The sequence below is a fragment of the Canis lupus genome, unplaced genomic scaffold (assembly GCF_011100685.1).
Source record: "Canis lupus familiaris isolate Mischka breed German Shepherd unplaced genomic scaffold, alternate assembly UU_Cfam_GSD_1.0 chrUn_S707H870, whole genome shotgun sequence".
In the NCBI taxonomy this organism is placed as follows: domain Eukaryota; kingdom Metazoa; phylum Chordata; class Mammalia; order Carnivora; family Canidae; genus Canis; species Canis lupus.
In genome coordinates, this window is record NW_023331655.1 from 1 (window position 1) to 12636 (window position 12636).

Consider the following 12636-nt stretch of genomic DNA (forward strand, 5'->3'; position numbering starts at 1 on the left):
CAACTCCCCCATCTCCATGCCTATGAACATGCTGCCTTCTATCTAGAACACCCTTTCTTGATTTGTTCAGTTCGCCAACTTCTACTAAGCCTTCACGACTCATCTCAAGGACACTGCTCCTTAGAATCCCATCTCTCCAGCCACCACAACTTGCCTGTCTGGAGTGTTCACATAGCCCCTTTGACTTGACTTTACTATAGCTCTTATCATATTATATTGTAATCATTGTTTCTCTGCAGTCTTCCACAAGACTGTGAAATTCATTATGAAAGAGAGGATGTCTTGTTCAGCTCTATATTTCCAGAATAGCATCTAGTGTGTAATGGGTATTCAGCTGATGCTTTCAAATTAATGAGTTTGTAAAAGGGAATATCTATGTTTGTGAGCATCAGAGATGTAAATGGATATGACAACAACAGCTAAAATTTGGGGGCACCTAACGTGTAATGTATTTTCTAATTTAATCCTCAAAACATCATGAAAGGTACTACCATTTAACCCCATTTATAACAGATGATAAAACTGAAGTATAGAGAGATAGAAAATTGCCCCAAACTTACAATGCTAGAGAATACAGCCTATGTGTCTAGTAATATTAAATGCTATAATTTAGAGACATTCAAAATCAGTCATGTTATTCCCCAAAAAATAGCTATTATTCACTTCAGGAGATAAGACATACTCTAATTAGACAATATAAGTGAGAAGAATACTATGAGAAAAGAAGATCATGTATATACCAACTACATTTGTGATCAGAAATATTACCAGTTGCAAAGTAACAAATGGACTTAATGGTATGTCTCATAAAATTAGAAACTCTAATGTAAAGAAAAATATACAACATTTATCTGCTGCAGGGGAAGATGAGAAGTGAGAACAGAGTATCTCAGATAAAGTAGATTCCTGGCTTTCTCTTCCAAGCTATGCAACTGATAACCCTTTATCATCTTCCCAGGACTGATGAAACAGAGGTTAGAACTACCTGTGCCCAAGTCAGCCACCATGAAATAAAGGTACTCAACTGAATTTAACTTCAGAATCAGTCTTAGTCCTGAAGGCAAAATTTAGTCCTGATGCCAAAATTCAGTCTTCTCTACTTGGCATGCCTTAGATTCTTTTCAAGCCCTCATTCCACAACAACTAGTAGAAGGCGAATGCCAGGCTGAGGTAACCCTTTAACTGAAATTCATCTTTTATGTATGTGGTCACATCAATCAGTATCTGTCCTGGGATCCTGTTCACTTTTGACACCAAAGTTAGAGAGCAGAAGAGTAGCAGGGAAAGATCTAGCCATATCTTCAAGAGGATAAGGGTGGAAGCAGATATGAAAGGCCAAAGTGAGGAAGGCTAACAATGCCTCTTCTTACCTTTGCCCCATTAGATTCCACCAAAACACGTGGAGATAGGAGTTGGGAACGCAACTTGGAAGAATAGTAGTATGTAGCTGTGTGAGGGTCCCCAGCCCAGCTTCTCCTGGCTTTCAAAGTTTTTTTTTCTTAATGAGCCCAAATTTCTTTTTTCCCATTTTACTAGTAGTTTCTTTTTGTTTTTTTGTTAAAAAATGCGCCCATATTTCTTTTTTTTTCTATTTTACTAGTAGTTTCTTAATGAACCCAAATTTCTTTTTTTTCTATTTTACTAGTAGTTTCTTTTTATTTTTTATAAATTTATTTTTTATTGGTGTTCAATTTGCCAACATATAGAATAACACCCAGTGCTCATCCCATCAAGTGTCCCCCTCAGTGCCCATCACCCAGTCACCCCACCCCCCACCCCACCCCCTCCCCTTCCACTCCCCCTCCCCCAGTTCGTTTCCCAGAGTTAGGAGTCTCTCATGTTCTGTCTCCCTCCCTGATATTTCCCACTCATTTTTTCTCCTTTCCCCTTTATTCCCTTTCACTATTTTTTATATTCCCCAAATGAATGAGACCATACAATGTTTGTCCTTCTCCAATTGACTTATTTCACTCCTCATAATACCCTCCAGTTCCATCCACGTCGAAGCAAATGGTGGGTATTTGTTGTTTCTAATGGCTGAGCAATATTCCATTGTATACATAGACCACATCTTCTTTATCCATTCATCTTTGGATGGACACCAAGTGAGCCCAAATTTCTTGTAAAAGTGTTTCATGCCTATGGACTCAGGGAATTTGAGATGGAACCAACACTTAGTATCACTAAGCACTCTGTGCATTATCCCACCTCATGATGACTAATGAAAAGTAACACCTACAAATTATCCATGTGACTTTCTCTCTTTTGAAAGCTTCTCAGAATGTTTTCATACAGGGATGCAATAATCTATAATAACCTCCCTACAGCTCCATCCGGGAAGGTCCCAACAGGTGAGGGTTTGGGTCTTACTCCTTTTTTCAGTTTTGATAGAAATTAATCCTGTTTTTATGAACATCAGCCCATGGGGTTAATAATCCTTATTTATCAAAAACTTCAAGAAAAACTCAAGAATGTTACCAGATGTGCAAATGACACAAATCCAGGACCAATGGTAAATATTTTGGAAAATGGACAATAATTTAGTTTGACAGATATTTATTGTGTGCCTACCAAATGCAGGGCATTTTTCTAGGTAGCATAGGGATTGAAACAATGGTTTAGAAACAAGGGATTTAAGTGGAGTGACTGAGGATGAAAACACACACACACACATATAACTAAAATGTAAGGAAAAGCTGAAGTGCTTTAAGAGAGAGAACACTGGTTCAATGTTAAAGTAGCAATGAGCAAATCCAGTTATGAGGTAGATCAAGAAACATCAAGTTATGGGGAAGGAGTGGTGGTCTGGGAAGTAGATTGGGAGTCATAAATGATCCTGTATTCTTTCCTGGGTGGCCCTTGTTGAGATTCCGGTAGCTGAAAGCAGGTTTCACAGTCTGGAGAGTGAGCCAAGGGCTTTGTATCTGGGGCAAGGGAAAGGTGAAGTCCAAACCCTTGATGAGTAGTAAGGGGGAGCCTGAAAAATCAAGTCTGTTCTGCCCCTGAGCTGGAAGGGGATGGGGGGGATAGGCTTAGGACTCCTCAGGATTTTGCCATCCTTTACATATTCCTTGCTTTTCTTCAATGCCCATCAAATCTCCTCCTCTCAACCCAGGGAACCTTATTTCACATTATACCAGGCATTTTTATTATATCCTGGGGACAACATGCTAAAGGAAAAGAATAATTCAATGACACTTGTGAAAGCACGGTAAAAGAACTTGATTCAAGGGCAGGTGTTGTTGTGATAGGTCTAAGAACCACTGCAATGGGATTTTGCAGGAGTGGGGGAGCAGAGAAGTTGAGCTCCCACTCCAAATACAGCATGGGAATTTATAGCGAAGGAGCAGGGTAGGGGTCAGTGGCTGGAAAAATGCTGAGAGAAAACATCAGGGATAAGGGCTAAATTGGTTGATTGGCTAAATCAATCTAACAGGATTCTTGCTATGACATTGCCTGGGCGATGGTGGCAGTTGAGGGTTCCTGATTAGACAGGGAGAGATCATACATAGAGGGCAAGGAGTTGTTCCTAAACTGACTTATCAGGATTCTTGCTGAAGTCGGTTGATGCAAAAACGAAAGAATCTTTGTCAGCAGTCGGAGTGGTTCCATAACCTCCACCTAAAGAGACCAGGAACCAGACAGCAAGCACAAATAAGTGTCCTGAGGAGGTAAGTCTATTTCTGTGTTTTGTTCTGCTTTCCCATTCTGATAGCAGGCATGAGTGCAAGAATCAGCAAAACTGGAGACCCCACTGACCAGTCCAAGGATAGCACCTTCTCCACTACAGTCAGTTGTATGCACAAGCAAGGGTGCAGCATGGCCTGACTTTCTAACAATTTTCAGAAAACATTATAAAGTAATTATGAATTTTTAGGTAATGGCAACTCATTTATGGTTTTGTAAAATGTTCTGTGGGCTGATATTCTGAGGGTCAAGAATTCAGTTGGTGTTTGTTTTTACTTTAGTACAGTGTATATCCTGAGTTCTTTCCAATACCTGTGATCCCCTCATACTCACACACCTGCCACAGAAGCCTTGGCTTTTAAAAATCAAACACCAAGAAATGACCTCTGCATTTTGTTTTATACACACACACACATATCATTCCTCTCCAGAGGCAATTAGTGCTACACATCAAGCTGCAAAAAATAGTTTGGGCCAGGTAACAACAACAACAAAATACCAGGGAGCAAAGAATGGGTTTCTTTTTCAAAAATATTAACCTGTCCAAATTACAATGAATTAAAATGCGAAGAGACAGAACACATAGAGATCAGGTGAGAAGGCTTCTATAATAAATCAGGCAAAAAAGAACAAAGACTTGAACGTGGTTGGTAGCTCTGAGGAAACTAATTTGGCTGGAGCCTAGGAAGGAAGGAACTTGGCCGAAGACCACACATCATTGAGGGAAGCTCTACAAAGCTTGGCAACCAATTGGATCTAGGCTAAGGAGAGCAGATGGTAGATCTAAGGCCAAAAATGATGTTTTAGGCCCAAATCTAAGGCTTTGAAACTTATTGAGTCAAATCTAAGGCTTTGAAACTTACTGAGTCACTTACTCCCTTATTTTTTATCTACCTCCTTTCTTTTTTTAACATTTAAAATTTTGAAGTACAATGGACTTAAGGCGGGACAAATGCTTTTTGTCGCTCCTTAGCTATAAGATCCAAAATTAGAACATACCAGACCCCAGAAACTCTGTGTGTGCCCTTCCCAACCTGAAAGCCTTCCTCCCTCAAGAGGGGATTGCTCTTCTAAGTCTTACGGTGATGACTTTTCTTGCTTTTTTTTGTAAGAATTTTCTAAGAGTTACACAACTGTAACATACATTTCTATACAATTTTTGAACTTCACATGAATAGAAACACTGGTTGCCCCATTTTTTTCTGCTTCTTTTTCTAAATATAATCTTGTAAAACTCACCCATGTAATTAATCACGGTCTTTGGCCATTTTTATTGCTGTATGACTGCTTAATCATAAGAATATGTCAGTATCCATTTCACTGTTGATGGGCATTTGAATTGCTTCCAGTTTGGGGCTTTGCAGACACTATTTCTAGAAAGAGTCCTACACAGGTCTTATTGCACACATGTATGAATTTAGCTAAGATATACATGTAAGAGTGGAACTGCTGTCCCGTGGAGTACAGTATCTTCAATTTTAGGAGATGATGTCAATATAAATAATTTCCAAGGTATTCGTATAATTTGCACTTCTTCCAACAATGTATGAGGGTGGCTCTGCTCCTCATTCTCATCAACATTTGGTGTCTTTTTAATTAATGTCATTTTATAAGTGTAGAATAAACTCTTATTGTGGTTTAATTTCCCTTTCCTTTACTCTAGATGAAATTGGCCAGTTTTTCCTATTTTTATTAAACATTTTTGATATCTTTCACGAAGTGTGCCTTCTGTGCATTTTTCTTTTTTGGATTTCTCTTTTCTTCTTGATAGTGGATTTGTAAAATATCTAGTATGAGACCTTTGTCAGTTACATCTATGCGAAAATACCCCTTCCTATTTGTCTTTTTACGCTTTTAATGGTGTCTCGATGAACAGAGTCTATTTTCATAGTCCCGTTTATCGCTTAATGTATGTATCATTAGTACTCTCTGTAGCTCAAGAAATCCTTCTTTACCCTAGTGTCTTCTTGGGTTGGGTCCTCTGGAGAACAGCCTCTGAGAAGGAGACTTGCATGCGGGCGGCTCAGCGGAGAACACTCTCAGGACTCAGGCCTGTAGAAGGGAGAATAGCAGTTCCTACAGTGGGAAGAGTGCACTGTGATCCGGTCGCTCCTTGGTCCCACAGGGTGCTCTGGAGGGGGCCACGGGGTTGTGCTGGGTTGGGGTGCGAGAGCCAGCCTGTTCTACCCTGGATCGCGCGTGCAGGGAATCAGACGGGAGTAAGCAGCGGCCCACACTGCTGGCAGCTAAGCCAAGGAGGGCGTCTGCCCTGCGGCACCCGCCACCGCCACTACGGCTACCGGAGGTCTCCTGAGCCTGCGGGCTTCGTATGCGAAGTCCACCCCCTGGGAGAAGCGCTCCCAGAGTGGTTTGGTCTCTCCCCTGGAAAGGTCTTTAACGAGGTAGGTTAAGAGGAACTAGCTCCTGCTCGGCAGGTGCCGCCGCCGGGCGCCGCCCCGCTCCCCCCGCCCCGGCCCGCCCCGCCCCCCCCGCCGCCTCCAGCCCCGCGGCCGCCCCGGCTCCAGCGCCCGAACCCGGGAGCCGGAGCGCGGGGAAGGGGAAGGGGGACGGGAAGGGCCAGGACCGCGCGGCCGGCGGAGGGGCGGGCGCCGCTCCTGAGCCCGCCGCTCCGGTCTGGGGCCGCCCGGCTGCCTCCTCCTTCCTCCCCCCTGGCTCCCGCCCCCGGCCCCTGCGGGGAGGGCACGCCCCGGCGGCTGAGCGCGAGGGGGAGGTGGCGGACCTCCAGGACGGCCCGCCGGAGCGTGACCAGGACGGGGACTCGTCCACACAGCCGGGAAAGCCCCTCTGACCGCTCGGACCAACTCCCCAGATCGCACGCGGAGGCTCGTCCTCAGACACATCTCAGGCTGCGCAGCCTGACCCGGAGGGTCCAAGTCTCGAGTCCAGACGACCCGGCTCCCCACTTCCTGGCATGAAAGCCGTGGAGTTTGGTGTTCTCAGTGCCAAAAAGGAGCCATCCGGCCGCGGGGCTCAGGCGGACCCGGCCCAGGCACTGCTCCAGAGCGCTCGGCCCCAGCTGCGCGCCCCACTCCAGCGCGACCACGCGGGCTAACAGTCCGGGAGGCCCCGCCGGGGGCCAGCGGGGCGTGCTGCGCTCAGCTCCCGGTGCCACCTGCCACCGCCGCCTGACGCCGGGGGACGGAGGCCAGGGACCCGCCCCGCCCGTGCCCCAGGACGGCTGGCGCCGGGACGGGACAGGGCCCATGGAACCCCTGTGTCCAGATCCGTCTCCTGCCAGACCAGAGCAACTCTAAGCAGACGGGGGCCAAACGCAAGACCCAGAAGCCTGTGAGGAGCCTTACACCTTCGAGATCCCCCTCCTCCAAGCTCAGAGGAGGACCCTGCTGCCAACCGTGGTGGATTTTGAGAAGTTTTCCCGCCATCGTGTCATTGGGAAGGTGTCGGTGCCTCTGTGCGAGGTTGACCTGATGAAAGGCGGGCATTGGTGGAAGGCGCTGGTCCCCGGCTCTCAGAATGAAGTGGAGCTGGGGGAGCTGCTTCTGTCACTGAATTATCTCCCCAGTGCTGGGACGCTGAATGTGGATGTCATTCGAGCCAAGCAGCTTCTTCAAACCGATGTGACCCAAGGTTCAGACCCCTTTGTGACAATCCAGCTGGTACATGGACTCAAGCTTGTGAAAACAAAGAAGACATCCTTCTTAAGAGGCACACTCGATCCCTTTTACAATGAATCCTTCAGCTTCAAAGTTCCCCAAGAAGAACTTGAAAATGCCAGCTTAGTGTGTACAGTGTTGGCCACAACATGCCAAGCAGCAGTGACTTCATTGGAAGAATTGTCATCGGCCAGTACTCCTCGGGCCCCTCTGAATCCAACCACTGGCAGCGGGTGCTCAACACTCACCGCACGGCAGTGGAGCAGTGGCACAGCCCGAGGTCCCCGGCTGAGTGTGACCGCGTGTCTCCCGCCTCGCTGGAGGTGACCTGAGGGCTGCAGGGAAAGCAGCTTTCATTTGTTGGAGGGGAAAAAAAAAAGGAAGAAAATTAAGACAGAAAAAAATGTGTCATGTGCCTATTATATCCACAACGGAAACACACATACACAAATCCTCTCAGAACTGAGAGGAGGCTGACTGTTGAACACAAAATGGTTGCCCTCAATGAGCAAAGCCTGAGAACTTTCTGGAAACCCCATCTGTATGTCACGAGCGGAGTGGACTCTGCTGTGAGACTTACTGGCAGTGCTTGCTCCTGTTGATACCCCTACCCCCAAATGCACTTTCAACCCTCAGGCCTCCCCAAGGGTGCCAGCCTCCATTGAGATGAAATTCTCTAAGAGCTTGGCCGGTGTGCGGGAGGCCCGACCCCCACACCCAGAATGCACAGCTGCTGACTGGGTGGCTTCTGAACAGCCTGCTGTTCCCTGGGGTTCTTCAAACCTGATACCTTTCTCCCAAAATGTAAGTACTTTGTCTTCTCTTTAGTAGACGTGATAGATTAGACTCTGAAGAAACCAAGTGGCACCCAAAAATATGCCGGTGTAAGAAACTTCCCTGGCTTCACTGAACTTGTCCTCATGTTCCTACTCCTAAGGACCCCCTGTGGGTAGTATGTGAACGTTCTGTGTGTGCCCTCGCAGGTGAACACGTGTGTGTCCCTGTGTGTCCTCCTGGTGAGCAAGGCGCTCTGCGGGACCTCAGCCCTCCGCCCTCCCTTCTCTCTGCCTCTCCCAGTGAAATCTCACCCAGTGTCCTCCTGTCTGTCAAGACCCCACCTTCAGTAACAGCATGTGCGGATATCAAGTAAACAGAATATGATAGAGCAAAAGTAACCTTATTTGACCGATTCGTGGTGATTGTGGCACCCAGAAGACCTGCAAAGGACAGCTACATGGATTAAAATGCCACCACACTCCCATCCAAGATGACTCCTTCCTTTGTCATACTCTGAGCATCTCTCTGTGTTTGTGTGTGACCCAAAGTCATTTTTCTCGTGCTAAGGAATTAGTGTAGTTAGAATAGATCTTTCCCTGTTGGATGCTTCTGTATCGTTCCCACAGCCTATTGTCTGGCAATGGGGAGCTATTTATTGAAATTAAAGATTATTTATTTGTGCCATGCAAAAAAACGGGGGGGGGGTGGCTCCTGCCACGAAAGCTGTCTTCAAGTTACAACCTAATCTCCTTCCTGAACTACCCATTCTAGGTTTCTTGCATCCTTATCCAACATCTCTTCTGGTCTAGGTGGCTTATGAAATATTACAAGCTAGATGCTCATCTCTGAGTTGTAAGAGTTCCTGGTCAACCAATCCTTCTCAGATTATGGTGCTGCTCTTAGCAGTTAACTATCAAAATTGGGAAGGGGTGTAGCATTGGATGCCCTAGGTACCCAACATTTCCTCCTTGGCTCATCATGTAACAGCGGAGAAGCCCTATCTCCTCCTGTGAGAAGGTCACTTACCCCTGCCAGTATGGCAACATCTTTCCTCAAATACTGAACTCTTGAAATAGCACCCTGGGTTCCCCTGGGAACTAGGACCTAGAATCCACAGAGCCTCAAATTCAGGGATGAGAAGCACACATTTTCTAAGTGAGTCAAAGGGAATAATGCTGCTGAACCACTCCTGCATTTTCAGATTTGTGTATTCTACTTAATGGAGACACAGGACTATATAATGGATGTTGACCTAGGATATATGTTACCTCCTGGAAGGTGGCACTGCATCCTTATAGGACTCTCCCCTTTCTTTCTTTCTTTTTTAATTTTTATTTATTTATGATAGTCACACAAGAGAGAGAGAGAGACAGAGGGAGAAGCAGGCTCCATGCACCGGGAGCCCGACGTGGGATTCGATCCCGGGTCTCCAGGATCGTGCCCCGGGCCAAAGGCAGGCGCCAAACCGCTGCGCCACCCAGGGATCCCAACTCTCCCCTTTCTTGGGTGCAGGAAGGGTGCTGTTGACCATTTTAGGAAACTGAATTCTTTATTTCACTGATACCATCCTTAATGCGTGGAGTCAAAATTTTGCATTTAAGATTCTACTGTCGTGTCATTTATTTGAGTCTCCAAATATAGTATTCTATTTGATCTTTCTGAGTTTTCCTTAAAGTGAATTTTCTTAAAGAATCTGTCAGAATCTACATACAAGTTCTCTTATGCTACATTTAAGAATTAAAAAGGGGGCGGGCGCCGAAGCGGTCGTGGCTGCGGCCGGGGGAAGTGAATGGTTTTACCAGAGGGCCCTGCGCCGCCTTTCTCCGCTGGCAGCGGTGCCGCTCCCTGCTCCTCTCCGGGCCACGGCGGTCACCTTCGCGGCTTCTGCTACATGCTGGCGCTGCTGCTCACCGCCGCGCTCATCTTCTTCGCCATCTGGCACATTATTGCATTTGATGAACTGAAGACTGATTACAAGAATCCTATAGACCAGTGTAATACCCTGAATCCTCTTGTACTTCCCGAGTACCTCATCTGTGCTTTCTTCTGTGTCATGTTTCTTTGTGCAGCAGAGTGGCTTACACTGGGTCTCAATATGCCCCTCTTGGCGTATCCTATTTGGAGGTATGAGTAGACCAGTGATGAGTGGACCAGGACTCTATGACCCTACAACCATCATGAATGCAGACATTTTAGCGTATTGTCAGAAAGAAGGCTGGTGAAAATTAGCTTTTTATCTTCTAGCATTTTTTTACTACCTATACGGCATGATCTATGTTTTGGTGAGCTCTTAGAACAACACACAGAAGAATTGGTCCAGTAAGTGCATGCAAAAAGCCACCAAATGAAGGGATTCTATCCAGCAAGATCCTGTTTCCAAGAGTAGACTATGGAATCTGATCAGTTACTTTAAAAAGACTCCTTATTTTTTAAATGTTTCCACATTTTTTGCTTGTGGAAAGACTGTTTTCATATGTTATACTCGGATAAAGAATTTAAATGGAATTACGTATAAATTAATATAAAATGATTACCTCTGGTGTTGACAGGTTTGAACTTGTACTCCTTAAGGAACAGCCATAATCCCATGAATGATTGCATTAATTATTGACTATCCTTAGTCCATTGGAAGCTTTTGTTATATATAGGAACTTGTAGGGCTCATTTTGGCTTATTGAAATGCCATCTAATTATAAATTAGCTGTAGATATCAGGTGCTTCTGATGACTGAAAATATATATCTGACTTGGAAACTTCATGGGTTTCCTTATTTATCATGTATGTGATTATATATGGACACATTTACAAAATAAGAAGAGTGGGATTTTCCCCTTCAACTTGAATATTATCCCTGTATATGCATGAATGAGAGATTTCCCATATTGCAATCAGAGTAATCTACTTGCTTTAATTCTTAAGCATAAGTGAACAAGATAAAAAAAAATATATGCTGAATTACTTGTGAAGAATGCATTTAAAGTTATTTTAAATGTGTTTTAATTTGTAAGACATTACTTATTAAGAAATTGGTTATTATACTTACTGTTCTAATTTGGTGGTAAAGGTATTCTTAAGAATTTGCAAGTACTTTAGATTTCAAAATTGAATGAGAGAGAACATTGTATAACCGTCCTGCTGTTCCTTAGTGCAATACAATAAAACTCTGAAATTAACTTAAAAAAAAAAAGAATTAAAAAGAAGCATTTTTCTCACATCCACATTTCCAACTAGTTCTTCCATATTGATTAAAATTAAGTCCAAAAATAGTAATTCACCTCATTGCGCTTCTGCCATCTGAAGGAAAATATTTTTAGCAAGCAAAGACTGTACCAGATATTCAGCTTTTAGAAAAGGCTCTTTAATGGTAGCTGAATAATTGAAGACTCTAACTACTATAACTTGCTTCTGTGCCCTCGTGAAGTAAAGCATCGTTCATATATTGCTTCAGTACCGCACTCCTAACTTAGCCTTTGTCTTTCTTGTTTTCTTTATCCTAAATGCTCTCCTCCCCTGTGCCTCTTGTCTTGGGTTGATCTTTGAAAAAATAAGCATATACTTTAATATGCATTGTTAGAGGGTCTTCCCCTTGTATTAAATCTATTTTGAGTTCTGTACTTCCATTTATCAGTTCCAGCCACAAATCTCAGTGCTATTTCTGAGATTGTATTTACCATCTCATATGAAGCTTTATTCTTTTCATTAATACTATGTATAGACCCAATAATGGAAGTAGTATTTTTATTTGACCGTTGAATTTTTGGAATCTACCCCAAGTTTCCTCTTCCAGTGTGTTTTGTTATCACGCTTGCTGTCATCCATAACATCTCATTTTCCAGGGTGTTTGGGGAGAGGGGGTGTTGCCTCAATTTCTATTCAGCTCTATTAATCATGTTGTCAATAATAAAGCAAAGAGATATTTCTGACATTCCTGGAAAGTGTGTCTCTTTTCCCAGCTATTTGATATTTGCGACTATGAATCCTATTTCCTAATACCATCTGTGTAGCCATTTTTTCATTTTTCATATCCTCTTATCTTCTCAGTAGTGATGACTTTCAACTGAAGTAGGGAAAGAAAATACAATTTATGCTTCCAGTGCTTTTTATTTCCAGGCCAGGACTACAGTCACTAGAAATGCAAGAGATTTCTTTTCTCACTCATTCTCAATAAATCGACTTCTGTGGGCCAGAATTCACAGGTCTGTTGAGATTTGTCAAGAATTTGGTCAGAACACTGAAGATATAGAAGCAAGCACAAGGAGTTCTCAGTACTTGTGAACAAGATTGGAATGATCACCATCTGAATATGAGGTCATTAAAATCTATAAATAGGATTAACCCTCTCCTCCACACACAACCTAAAAGATGATTTGAATATTTTATTCAGCGAGACTAGATGCTTATCTTTGATGGAAATATCCATCACGGCTTCCATTTCTCCTTAAGAAAAAATGTAACTAAAATGAGACATACTCATGTATATTTAAAATGTCATCAGACCTAAAGAACAGCAATTTATGTGCAAATCTGAAGAATGGAT

The 12636-nt window shown here is 44.0% G+C and overlaps 2 pseudogenes; both read left to right on the forward strand.

The window, feature by feature from the left end:
• Positions 1 to 6837: 6837 nt before the first annotated feature.
• Positions 6838 to 7701, forward strand: LOC119879379 (annotated as a pseudogene).
• Positions 7702 to 9880: 2179 nt separating this feature from the next.
• Positions 9881 to 10534, forward strand: LOC119879378 (annotated as a pseudogene).
• The last annotated feature ends 2102 nt before the right edge of the window (positions 10535 to 12636 follow it).